The following is a 14092-nucleotide window of genomic DNA, read 5'->3' on the forward strand; positions in this document are numbered from 1 at the left end:
GCACGCGGCGGCTTCCGCGAATGTTTCCGCCACCACCGGCATTCAGTCCAAGTTCCCCGGACTAACCTGGCGAATTTCAACCTGGCGGCCCACGTCTCTGCCTCTGGTTCCAGATCTTCGCCTCTTGCTCCCCGGGGTGACTTGAAGAATTCCAAGGTGGCTTATGTCTCCGCCTTGGCCTGCACTCGCGGCTTCATCCTCCCTAACATTTTTCTCTACCCGGTATGTTTCCTTAAGTTTTCTTCCAACAATATTCCTCTCATTTCTCCTGGCTTCTCCCCACAGTCCGTATCCAAGTCTAAGTTTCTTATAGGTTTCACTTTCACTTTCAACCTGCAGTCCGTATCTAAGTCTAAGTTTCTTCTTGCTTTCACTTTAAATCCTAACTTCTTTCCCACAGTCCATATCCGAGTCCAAGCCTCCTCCAGGTTTCACTTTCGCTTTCAATCTCCTAGCTTCCCTGCCATAGTCCGCATCCGAGTCTATGAAAGCTTTCACTTTCGCTTTCAATCCTAACTTCTTTCCCACAGTCCATATCCGAGTCTATGCCTAGGCTTTCAATAGCTTCTTCTGGCACCTTTCTCGTCCGGCTTTCCCCTAGGCTCTTCGCTAGTCTCTCTCTCCGGTATTTTCCTGCTTCTTCCCGTTTCTTCTCTCCTAAGTTTCCTATCCGTCCTAGGTTTCCTATCCGAGTCAGGTTTCCTAACCGAGTCACGGCACCATTATGTCGCTCCCCCTCTTCGTGGAGGAACGACACAGGACCCTGCGCTGTTCTTTCGTCTGCTCGGCCCTCCCCGGGTTTGCTGCTGGTTCTTCCCGGGTTGGCTACTATCCCTTCCACCTCCGTGGAAGGGCGGTTCCCCCTGGCCACATTCCCCACTTCCGCAGGGGAGCGGCACACCGCCGGCCGGCTTTCTCGGGGGCTGCACGGGTTCCCTTAGATGTTCCCCTTAGATGTTCCTGGTGCATGCCGTCTCTCTCCTCCTTTATAGTCCTCCTCCGCCAATCCCAACTCGGCTGCCCACACGCCGAGTACGCTGCTCTCCTCCAATCAGGAGCAAGTCCTACAGTTTATTAGTTGAACTGGAGGCAGCTGTGCAGAAGCTGTTTACTTCTCTCCCAGCGCCATATTGTGGGAGAGCAGATGCATAGAATAAGTCTTAATTCCAGTAACAGTCTAGTCCGGTTTGCTCCCCACAGGGGCCATCTTTTTCCTAATGTTTGGATGTTGAACTCAGTCATACTGGTGTATTTAAAGGGGTACAATGCTCCCTTTCAACTCTTACACATATGGTAAATAGGAGGCCTCCAGCCTTCCATTTCATTATCAATTTTTTTTAAGAGGGCACCAACAGAAGCAAAAAGTGAGCCCTTTCAAGTTACTGGATATGCTGATCCTCAATTTTACTCTCCCCAGCATTGAGAACAGCGTGAAAATTTTCAAATACCCAAGACAAGGTCTTGTTACAATAGCAAAAAAGCGCTGAAATCTCTGGGAATGTCTTGCTTTTCTCCATACAATTTGAAGCATAGCTTTGTGGGCTACAGATTCCTCAGTTTGCGCTTTTTTTTTTTTTTTTTTTTTTGCCTTCTGTACTGCTGCACCAGATCAGCCCACAGCCTTGTGGTCCTCCAGGGATTCCAATGAGCAATCTGTGCATGAACATAGGGGAAATGATGGAAGACACCTCCCTCTCAGCTCTACAGATATGAACAATGCACCGAGCTGTCATGGGCAACAGAACATTTTGTGGTAGTGTCATGATGCCGGGAAAGTGATCCCGTCATGTTGGGACCTATCACTCAGATGTTAAAGAGAAAGGAAAGGCTATTTGGGGTGTAGACTTCAGGAGGCAATTGAAACATTCTACATGTGTTGATTTTGCAAAAAAATAAATATCAATTTCTATAACTAACCTAAGCAAAGATCTTCTGGGGGTATTTTCTGTTTAATCAAATGGACAGATACTTGTGGAAACTACCATGGAGTATCACCAACTGTGATTGGTCCATTTCTTCCTCTGACCTTGGGAGGCACATTGTGATGTCATTCCAACTGCTTGTTTGAATCCCTGGCTTGGCAGAGGATTTTGTCCATTTCTTCCAGGAAGCAGTTGGATGCTGACCAGCGAGACTTGGACAAAGCTAAGTGTTTTCCATATTTTGCTGTTTCTCTAGTTCCTGTTAGTGTGTTGTTTATTTTGTTCTTTTATTGTTCAGTTCGTTTTGTTCTCTCCCTTAACCCACAATATTTTACTACTTATATGTGCATTTCTATTTCATTTAAATATCCCCTCATTTCTCTTTTGATTTTTCTTGTCAATTCTTCAACTTAATTTCTGTTTCCATTTTCTAATTGTTTAATACTTGCGTATCTCACCTTTTTTTATTTTTTCTCATCTGTAATCACTTTATTTACATAGGAGGTTTAGTATAGTAAGTTTAGTTATCAGAGTTGGTGTTTTACTTTCTGTTACAGTTTTCCATGTTTCTGATTTGTCAGTTTTTATTATTTTGTTTGAATCATGGCTGAGTATAGTGTAATTCATATGTAGTGTTTGTTCAAAATATTAGCATAGTGAACAGAATTAATCTTAATAATTAGTGTAGTTCACATCCTGGTGTTTTGCCTATTCTTTTTAGTGCTTATTATTTTGTTCTGTTTGTTTTGCTTTTCCTCTTTTCTCCCCCATGAAGTTTTGCTTTTTTTTCTTTTTCTTTTTTGACAGGCAGATTGGACAGTGAGAGAGAGACAGAGAGAAAGGTCTTCCTTTGCCGTTAGTTCACCTTTAAATGGCTGCCGCGGCCAGCGCGCTGCGGCCCATACACCGCGCTGATCCGATGGCAGGAGCCAGGTACTTATCCTGGTCTCCCATGGGGTGCACGGCGCAAGTACTTGGGCCATCCTCCACTGCACCCCTGGCCAGAGCAGAGAGCTGGCCTGGAAGAGGGAAAACAGAGTTTTGTTTCTAGCTGTGTGTATTTAATTTAAAATTCTCCTTTTTTTGAATTTCTAATTTTTTTATTTATTTCCTTTCTGCATTTTCTCATTGCTTAATCTTGTGTATCTCACCTTTTATATTTTTTCATCTGTTATCAATTATTTATCTAGGAGGAGTAGTATTGTAAGTTTGGTTACAAGAGTTGCTCTATTACTTTCTGTTATATTTTCCCATGTCTTTGTTTTGTCACTTTGATTCTTTGGATCACTGATGAGGATAGTGTAATTCATCGATAGGGCTAGTTCAAAACATTAGCATAGTGAGTAGAATTACTGTTAACAATTAGAGTAGTTGGGCCAGCGCCATGGCTCACTAGGCTGATCCTGCCCCTGCAACGCTGGCATCCCGGGTTCTAGTCCCGGTCGAGGCACCAGATTCTGTCCCGGTTGCTCCTCTTCCAGTCCAGCTCTCTGCTGTGGCCCGTCACGGCAGTGGAGGATGGCCCAAGTCCTTGGGTCCCGCACCCACATGGGAGACCACGAGAAGCACCTGGCTCCTGGCTTCCTATCAGCGTGGTGTGCTGGCCACAGCGGCCATTGGGTGGTGAACCAATGGAAAAAAAGGAAGGCCTTTCTCTCTGTCTCCCTCTTTCACTGTACACTCTGCCTGTCCAAAAAAAAAAATTGTGTAGTTCATTTCGTGCTGTTCTGCTCTTTTTATTAGTGCTGTTTATTTCATGCTTTTTGTTTTGTGTTTCCTCTTTTCTCCCCCACAAGCTTTTTTGTTTTTATCTGTGTGTATTTTATTCAAAATCGTATTTCTTTTTTGATGTTCCTGTTATTTCTTGTATTTATTTTCTGTTTTCCTTTTCTAATTGTGTAATTCTTGTGTATCTCACCTTTTTATTTTCTCTCCTCTGTAATCACTCAATTGACATAGGAGGATTAGCATTGTAAGTTGAGGTATAAGAGTTGGTGTTTTACTTTCTGTTACAGCTTTCCATGTTATTGTGTTGTCACTTTTGATGATTTTGTTTGACTCACTGATGAGTACAGTGTAATTCATATATAGTGTTTGTTGAATATTAGCGTAGTGATTAGAGTGTCTCTTAATAACTATTGTAGTTCACATCCTGGTGTTTTGTCTATTCTTTTTAGTGCTGTTTATTTGTTTCCCTTTTTTGTCCAATACAATTTTGCTTTTTATTGGTGTGTATTTTATTTTAAAATCTCATTTTTTTGTATTTTTTGTCATTTCTTCCATTTCTTTTATTTTCTTTTTTCCTTCTTTCTTTGTTTCCTTTTTCCTTTTTTCAGGCATAGTTAGACAGTGAGAGAGAGAGAGAGGTCTTCCTTTTTCTGTTGGTTCACCTTCCAAGTGGCCACTCTGGCCGGCACGTTGCGGACAGCACGCTGCTCTGATCCAAAGCCAGGAGCCAGGTGCTTCCTCCTGGTCTCCCATGCAGGTGCAGGGCCCAAGTACCTGGGCCATCCTCCACTGCACTCTCGGGCCACAGCAGAGAGCTGCACTGGAAGAGGAGCAACCGGGGCTAGAACCCGGTGCTCCGACCGGGACTAGAACGCGGGGTTTTGGTGCCGCAGGCAGAGCATGAGACAGTGAGCCTCTGTGCTGGCTTATTCATTTTCTGTTTTTGTGTTCTGATTGTTTAATTCTTGTGTGTCTCACCTTTTTAAATATTTTTCTCATTGGTAATCACTTTATTTACATCGGAGGATTAGTATAGTAAGTTTAGTTATCAGAGTGGGTGTTTTACTTTCTGTTACAGTTTTCCATGTTTTTGTGTTGTCACTTTGGATTATTTTGTTTGAATCACTGATGAGTATAGTGTAATTCATATGTAGTGTTTGTTCAAAATATTAGCATAGTGGACAGAATTAGTCTTCCTAACTAGTGTAGTTCACATCCTGGTGTTTTGCGTGTTCTTTTTAGTGCTTATTATTTTGTTCTGTTTGTTTTGTTTTTCCTCTTTTCTCCCCCAGAGACTTTTTCTTTTTTATCTGTGTGTATTTTGTTTAAATTCTCATTTGTTTTTGATTTTCTTATTTCTTGTATTTATTTTCAGTATGCATTTTCTAGGTTTTAAATTCTTGTGTATTTCACCTTTTTATTATTAGCCCATCTATAATCACTTTATTTACATAGGAGGTTTAGTATTGTAAGTTCATTCATACACGTTGGTGTTTTACTTTCTGTTGCAGTTTTCCATGTTATTGTTTTGTCACTTTTGATTCTTTTATTAGAGTCACTGATGTGTAATTCATATATAGCTTTTTTTCAAAATATTAGCACAGTGAATAGAATTAATATTTTTTTAACTTTTATTTGATGAATATAGATTTCCAAAATACAGTTTATGGACTATATTGGCATCCCCCTCACCCCTGATGACTTCCTTCCCACCCGCAACCCTCCCCTTTCCTGCTCTCTCTCCCCCTTCCATTCATATCAAGATTCATTTTCAATTTTCTATATATACAGAAAATCAGTTTGGTATACATTAAGTAAAGATTTCAACAGTTTGCACCCCCATAGAAACACAAAGTGATATATACTGTTTGAGTACTCGTTATAGCATTAAGCCTCAATGTACAGCACATTAAGGACAGAGATCCTACATGAGGAATAAGTGCACAGTGACTCCTGTTGTTGACTTTACAAATTGACCCTCCTGTTTATGGCATCAGTAATCTCCCTATGCTCCAGTCATGAGTTTCCAAGGCTATGGAAGCCTTTTGAGTTCACCGACTCTTATCTTGTTTAGACAAGGTCATAGTCAAAGTGGAGGTTCTCTCCTCCCTTCAGAGAAAGGTACCTCCTTCTTTGAAGACCTGTTCTTTCCACTGGGATCTCACTCACAGTGAACAGAATTAGTTTTCCTAACTAGTGTAGTTCACATCCTGGTGTTTTGCCTGTTTTTTTTAGTGCTTATTATTTTGTTCTGTTTCATTTGTTTTCCTCTTTTCTCCCCCAGACACTTTTTCTTTTTTATCTGTGTGTATTTTGTTTAAATTCTCATTTGTTTTTGATTTTCTTATTTCTTGTATTTATTTTCAGTATGCATTTGCTAGTTGTTAAATTCTTGTGTATTTCACCTTTTTATTATTTGCTCATCTATAATCACTATTTACATAGGAGGATTAGTATTGTAAGTTCAGTTATAAACGTTGGTGTTTTACTTTCTGTTGCAGTTGTCCATGTCATTGTTTTGACACTTTTCATTTTTTTGTTTTAGGTACTGATGTGGATAGTGTAATTCATATGTAACATTTATTCAAAATATTAGCATAGTGAACAGAATTAATCTTAATAGTTTGTCTAGCTCGTATCCAGTTGTTTTGCCTGTTCTTTTTAGTGTTGTTTTCTTTCTTCTTTTCATTTTGTTTTTCCTCTTTCCTCTTTTCTCCCCCACAAACTTCTGCTTTTTATCTGTGTGTATTTTTTTAAAAAATGTCATTTCTTTATTTTATTTAAATATCTCATTTCTTTTTTGATTTTCTTGCAATTAAAAAGTTAAAAAGGTACGATATGCCATGATGGGTCTTATTCAGGTGATAGAATCTCAGACATTGACATCTAGCACTTCATTGCAAAAAGCCAAACTTACTCCTTTAACTAGAGCCTTGCAATGGGGAAGAGCTAATGAGTTTATATGTATGTGCTCCAGTTTGTTTTCCTTGAATTCCATGCACATGGAGCAATTTGGAAAGGAAGAGCCCTCCTGACTGCAGACACGAAGGATGCCACTGGAGGTGGGTTTTCAATCATAAGGCCATGCACTGAATGGAGGATTGTTAATATATGACTCTCACTGCTTTGGAAGAGTAGGTTTAATGCCAGGAGTTCCTTGCATATGTGGAGGGTAAAGGCTGCATACTGTCATGAGGAAAGTACCTTAACATGTAGTGACTGCTTTAGGGATTTCTTATCTCCATGCCCCTTGGAGACCTTAGTCATCAAATAAACTCAAAAAGCTAGTCATATTCTTAAGATAATCCTAGCTAAGCTTTGCCTAGAGACCTCAGAAACATGTCTTAAATTCTTACCTGTTGCCCTCAGGATCAAAGTGGCACCTAAGGCTGTTTAATTAAAATGCTATATAAAAAGGTCTTCTTCACCTCTGACACTCTCTTTGACTCAGGGATACAGGATCCGATAAAAGTTTATTATTAATCTTTTTCCTATACAAGAGGCTAATGGACTGTGGTAATAAAATTCTCACAGTGCCAGGTCCCAAAAGTCATGACAGCCTGTCCCCAGGAGACCAAGGCTTAAGAGACATTTGCAGCAAAGACTCTAACTCTGATCAATTGCAGCCTAAATGAAAGGAATCCTACCAGGTGCTACTCAGCACTCCTACTGAAGTCAAATTCAGGGCATCCCAAGCTGAGTTGTCAAGGATCTCAGTTCTACCTCTTTAATCTTCACAGGTGCACACAGAGAACAACAAGTCTGCTCACTCTCGTGAATGCATTGAAGATCTCGAATACATCTTCAAAGGGCAAAAGGGTGAGTAAAATGTTTGCTTTTTTCATATTGAACCTGCTACACTTACTGGCACACATGTTTTACCTATCTTTTATTCTCTCAGTAGGCTGCTGTTGTGAGGAAAACTCCATAGTTCTTGTAGTGTGATAGTAGTAGGTCCTGCTAGGCCATAGAAAACCATTTAAAAATCTGTTTATTGTGTGGGCCAAACTAGAACCTACACTTCAGGCCAGATTTTACAGTAATTGCTTGAATCCGTGGGTGCTCTAAGAGAGTCATGGACAACTAGCTAGCCATAAAATGCATATTGGCAAAAGCAGGAGCTTGTGCACTGATTAATGGAATCTGCTGCATCTACTCTAACAGTTGTATATTCACTGAAAAGGATACTACCAGTCTTTAAGCCTACACTAGATGGTTTTATAGTTTGGGCAAAGACAATCTACCAACACCCATTATTTGGGAAACAATGGAATAGATGGCAGAGGATTAACCAAGTGAGCCATGGGGCCAGCCCCATAAGTCTATCTTAAAAACCACATACTGTATTAATCAATTTATACAAAAATGCCCCCACAGAAGCAAATTCATAGAAACAAAAAATATATTAGCGTTACTTAGAACTTTGGGATTTAGAGATCAAGTTCATTGACTGCTGTTAGGTATGGAATTTCTCTGTAAGAAAATGAAAATAGTCTGAAATTGACTGTAGTAAGGAGGCACAACCATGTGATTATAATGTGAAGACCATTGAATTATACTCTTTAAATGGGGGAATTGTATTGTATATGAATTAAATATTGATTAAATATTTAAGTGAATACAATGGAAGCACACAATAAAAAGTATGAGCCTGTGGTGTCTGTGTGTGTGTGTTTGTGTGTGTGTATGATGTGAATTATTCATCCTAGTAAGTATCAGAAATACATTTAACAATCTGAATTATATGTAATAACTTGAGAAGTCTACAAAATGTCAGTATTTAATGGCTTGGGAATTCGAAGTTTTTAGTTGTACTTCAGTGTAAATTTAGGTCACAAATTCCAAACATTAATACTACTCCTTTGGAAGACAGATTTTTTTAAATGTGTTAACATTCGTACTACAATGTTGTAGTCACTTATTTTCAGGACTATAGTTAATCAATATTAAATTATTTTTAAGATTTATTTATTTATTTGAAAGTCAAAGAGTTACAGAGAGGCAGAGGAAGAGACAGAGGGAGAAGTCTTCCATCTGCTGGTTCACTCCCTAATGGCTACAATAGCTGGATCTGGGCTGATCCAAAGCCAGGAGCCAGGAGCCAGGAACTGCCTCCAGGTCTCCTGCATGGGTGCAGAAGGCCAAGGTCTTGGGCCATGGTCTGCTGCTTTCCTAGGCCATAGCAGAGAGCTTGATCGGAAGTGGAGCAACTGGGACCGAAACCAGCACCCATATGGGAAGCTACCTCTGCATGTGGCATCTTTACTCTCTATGCCACAGCACTGGCTCTTAAATCATTTCTTTAATGATGAAATGTCTTTTTATGCTTCAAAATTTTCATTGTAGTAGTTTGAAATATAAACTTGTGGACGTGAAGTACATCTATATTATCCTCATAAAGGCTCATATTTGGCAGCATAAAGTTTTAATGATTTACTGTAAAATGATAACATGCTTGACAAAAAGCATTCATTGATTGCTGGACATCTTCATTTTTAAAGGTTTATTTATTTACTTGAAAGGCAAAGTTGAGAGAGAGAGAGTGATCTTCCATTAGCTAGTTCATTCCCCCAAATGGTTGTAACAGGCTGGGCCAGGCCCAGAATTTGAAACTATTTAAGTGCCTGGAGAAGAGTGGAAATAGGAGTCTCCTGGTGCAGATTAACAGCCCTTTTGTCATGAGGAAGAAGCTGAAGTTCAGATCTTTAGGTCATTTCCGGACATGTGCATGTGTGTAGTTGAGCTTCTGGGTACCACACTATCTGAATCAGTTTCAGACGTGAAGATACAAGGTGCATTGAAAAGAAGAAAACACTGCTTGGCACCCTGTGAGGTGATTTCACTAGGACTCTAGTTAACTGTTTTAAGCAAGTGCTTATAGATTACAAACAGTACCAAGTACAGATTTTTGTAAGCAACAAGCGCCAATATCAGGGTTCTATAAGGGTGGCTCAATTACTGGAATCCTGGGATTCTAGGGACTTCTAGGGCATTTTCCAAGGACCTACTAAAGGGAAGCTTTTGGATACCTTATATGCTTATATATGCTTTGTGGGCAGTGTTTGGAAATATATTTTAAAAAATTATCTGTCGAGGGGGCGGAGCCAAGATGGCGGAATAGTGAGGGCGCGCACCGATAGTCTGGGAAAATTTAGTTTAATAAAAGGGGAGTTACGGTAGCCGCAGAAAAAAGAACCAGGAAAAAATTGCACGGGAATCGTGAATCGGAGGACCTACTGGGAGAACAAGGTCGCCCACCGCGCGGAAGCCAAGTCACGGGACTGAGCCGCAGAAGCCCCAGGGTCTGCGCGCCAGTGCTCCAAGGGGAGTGCATGCCACACAGACAACAGCGGGGAGACTTGGGACGCTCAGGGCTCCGAGTCCACACATCGGCGCTGGAAGGGGAGGTGAGCTCAATAACCCGAGACATTGGTGGGGAAACGGGGGTCAGAATCTAGAGGGGGGCCGGAAAGTGCAGCAAACTCACTACCGGAAAGAAGGAAAAAAAAAGCTTCGGGGTTTCTCTTCCACCTAACCTTGCAAAGGTTACAAGGCTGCAAGGCTTGAAGAATTCCCAAGAGACAAAGAGCAGGCCTCCTCTCTGGATTTCCATATCAATGGGGGAGAGCTAAGGAACTGAGTCACTACAATTCAGTAGCCTAGGCAACCCAGTGGGAGTCCAGAGGAGCCAAAGACTGGAAGCTAAATACCATCAATTCTGCACAGCCATGCCGTGCGGTGTTACTTACCCCCTGAATAAATAAAATAAATAAATAAATAAAAAGAGAGAGATTTACCACGCATAACCTGAGGGTGTCACCTTTGCACACCCTTAACCAGGAAGAACCAGGCAGAGCTCTCAGGCCACACCCATCTCAAGCCTCCAAGGCTCCTCCAACAGCAGGCAGTCCACTTAACACGGACACAGTATAAAAAAGAAAAAAAAGAAAAAAAACACGCACAGTGACGCAAGAAGAATTAACTATGCCGAGTAACAAACACAGAAATAGAGGGAGCAAGATCAACGATGACACTATGATGCCTCCAAATAAGCAAAACACCCCAAGCCAAGAGTATGAAGATGATGAGATAGAAGAAATGCAAGATACGGATTTCAAAAAATTTATGATAAGAACATTTAGAAGTTTTCAAAAGCAAATCCTTGAACTACAGAAATCCTTAATGGACAAGATTGAAAATCTCTCTCGTGAAAACGAAATTTTAAGGAAGAGTCAAAATGAAACTCAGAAACTAGTAGAACAGGAAAGTGTTATAGTGAAGAGAAATCAAAATGAAATGAAGAGCTCAATAGATCAAATGACAAACACATTAGAAAGCCTTAAAAACAGAATGGGTGAAGCAGAAGAGAGAATATCGGACTTAGAAGATAGAGCACAGGAAAACATACAGTCAAACCAAAGAAAAGAAGAGGAAATTAGAAACCTAAAAAATATTGTTGAGAATCTACAGGATACTATTAAAAAAACCAACATTCGAGTTCTAGGAGTTCCTGAAGGCATGGAGAGAGAGAAAGGATTGGAAGGCCTTTTTAGTGAGATACTAGCAGAGAACTTTCCAGGTTTGGAGAAGGACAGAGATATCCTAGTACAGGAAGCTCATAGAACCCCCAATAAACATGACCAAAAGAGATCCTCACCACGACACGTTGTAATTAAACTCACCACAGTGAAACATAAAGAAAAGATCCTAAAATGTGCAAGAGAGAAATGTCAGATTACTCTCAGAGGATCTCCAATCAGACTCACAGCTGACTTCTCATCAGAAACCCTACAAGCTAGGAGGGAATGGCGAGACATAGCACAGGTGCTAAGAGAGAAAAATTGCCAGCCCAGAATATTATATCCTGCCAAGCTCTCATTTGTGAATGAAGGTGAAATAAAGACCTTTCATAGCAAACAGAAATTGAAAGACTTTGTGGCCACTCGTCCGGCCCTGCAAAAGATACTTAAAGATGTGCTACACTCAGAAACACAGAAACACGGCCATCAATATGTAAGAAGGGAAAGGAAGAACACCTACCAGTAAAAGAGCATGGGAAGCTCAAAGCATATACTAGAAAATATTTCCGGGAAAATGGCAGGGCAAAGTCACTACGTATCAATTGTCACATTGAACATTAATGGTCTGAATTCTTCAGTTAAAAGACACCGTTTGGCTGACTGGCTCACAGAACACAACCCAACTATTTGTTGCCTACAAGAAACACATCTCTCTAACAAAGAGGCATGCAGACTGAAAGTGAAAGGTTGGAAAAAGATATTCCATGCCAACAGAAACCAAAAAAAAGCAGGTGTAGCCATATTAATATCAGACAAAATAAACTTTAATACAAAAACTGTTAAGAGAGACAAAGAGGGACACTATATAATGATTAAGGGTTCAATTCAACAGGAAGATGTAACTATTATAAATGTATATGCACCTAATTACAGGGCACCGGTCTATTTAAAAGATATGTTAAGGGACTTAAAGGGAGATTTAGATTCCAATACAATAGTACTGGGGGACTTCAATACTCCACTCTCAGAAATAGACAGATCATCCGGACAGAAGATCAACAAGGAAACAGCAGATTTAATTGACACTATTGCCCAAATGGATCTAACAGATATCTACAGAACTTTCAACCCTACATCTACAGACTTCACATTCTTCTCAGTAGTGCATGGAACCTTCTCTAGGATTGATCACATACTAGGCCATAAAGCAAGTCTCAGCAAATTTAAAAGAATTAGAATCATACCATGCAGCTTCTCAGACCACAGCGGGATGAAGCTGGAAATTAGCAACTCAGGAAACCCCAGAAAGTATGCAAACACATGGAGACTGAACAACATGCTCCTGAATGAACACTGGGTCATTCAAGAAATCAAAAAAGAAATCAAAAACTTTCTGGAAGTAAATGAAGACAACAACACAATATATCAAAACTTATGGGATACAGCAAAAGCAGTATTGAGAGGCAAATTTATAGCAATAGGTGCCTATACCAAGAAATTGGAAAGGTACCAAATAAATGAGCTTTCAGCGCACCTCAAGGACCTAGAAAAACTGCAGCAAACCAAACCCAAATCTAGTAGGAGAAGAGAAATAATTAAAACCAGAGAAGAAATTAACAGGATTGAATCCAAAAAAACATTACAAAAAATCAGCCAAGCGAGAAGCTGGTTTTTTGAAAAAATAAACAAAATTGACACCCCATTGGCCCAACTAACTAAAAAAAAAAAAGAAGAGAAAAGACCCAAATCAATAAAATCAGAGATGAAAAAGGAAACGTAACAACAGACACCACAGAAATAAAAAGAATCATCAGAAATTACTGCAAGGACCTGTATGCCAGCAAACAGGAAAACCTATCAGAAATGGATAGATTCCTGGACACATGCAACCTACCAAAATTGAACCATGAAGACATCGAAAACCTAAATAGACCCATAACTGAAACAGAAATTGAAACAGTAATAAAGGCCCTCCAAACAAAGAAAAGCCCAGGACCAGATGGATTCCCTGCTGAATTCTACCAGACATTTAAAGAAGAACTAATCCCATTTCTTCTCAAACTATTCAGAACAATCGAAAAAGAGGGAATCCTCCCAAATTCTTTCTATGAAGCCAGCATCACCTTAATCCCTAAGCCAGAGAAAGATGCAGCACTGAAAGAAAATTACAGACCAATATCCCTGATGAACATAGACGCAAAAATCCTCAATAAAATTCTGGCCAATAGAATACAACAACACATCAGGAAAATCATCCACCCAGACCAAGTGGGATTCATCCCTGGTATGCAGGGATGGTTCAACATTCGCAAATCAATCAATGTGATTCACCACATTAACAGACTGCAGAAGAAAAACCATATGATTATCTCAATTGATGCAGAGAAAGCATTTGATAAAATTCAACACCCTTTCATGATGAAAACTCTAAGCAAATTGGGTATAGAAGGAACATTCCTCAATATAATCAAAGCAATTTATAAAAAACCCACAGCCAGCATCCTATTGAATGGGGAAAAGTTGGAAGCATTTCCACTGAAATCTGGCACCAGGCAGGGATGCCCACTCTCACCACTGCTATTTAACATAGTTCTGGAAGTTTTAGCCAGAGCCTTCAGACAAGAGAAAGAAATCAAAGGAATACAAATCAAGAAGGAAGAAGTCAAACTATCCCTCTTTGCAGACGATATGATTCTTTACTTAGAGGATCCAAAGAACTAAATGCCATCAATGGTAGACTGGATAAAGAAATTATGGGATATGTATTCTTTAGAGTACTATACCGCAGTAAGAAACAACGAAATCCAGTCATTTGCAACAAAATGGAGGAATCTGGAACACATCATGCTGAGTGAAGTAAGCCAGTCCCAAAGGGACAAATACCATATGTTCTCCCTGATCGGTGACAACTGACTGAACACC

Source organism: Oryctolagus cuniculus, chromosome 19, assembly GCF_051225735.1.
Source record: "Oryctolagus cuniculus isolate XC-2025 breed Fujian yellow rabbit chromosome 19, ASM5122573v1, whole genome shotgun sequence".
Classification (NCBI taxonomy): domain Eukaryota; kingdom Metazoa; phylum Chordata; class Mammalia; order Lagomorpha; family Leporidae; genus Oryctolagus; species Oryctolagus cuniculus.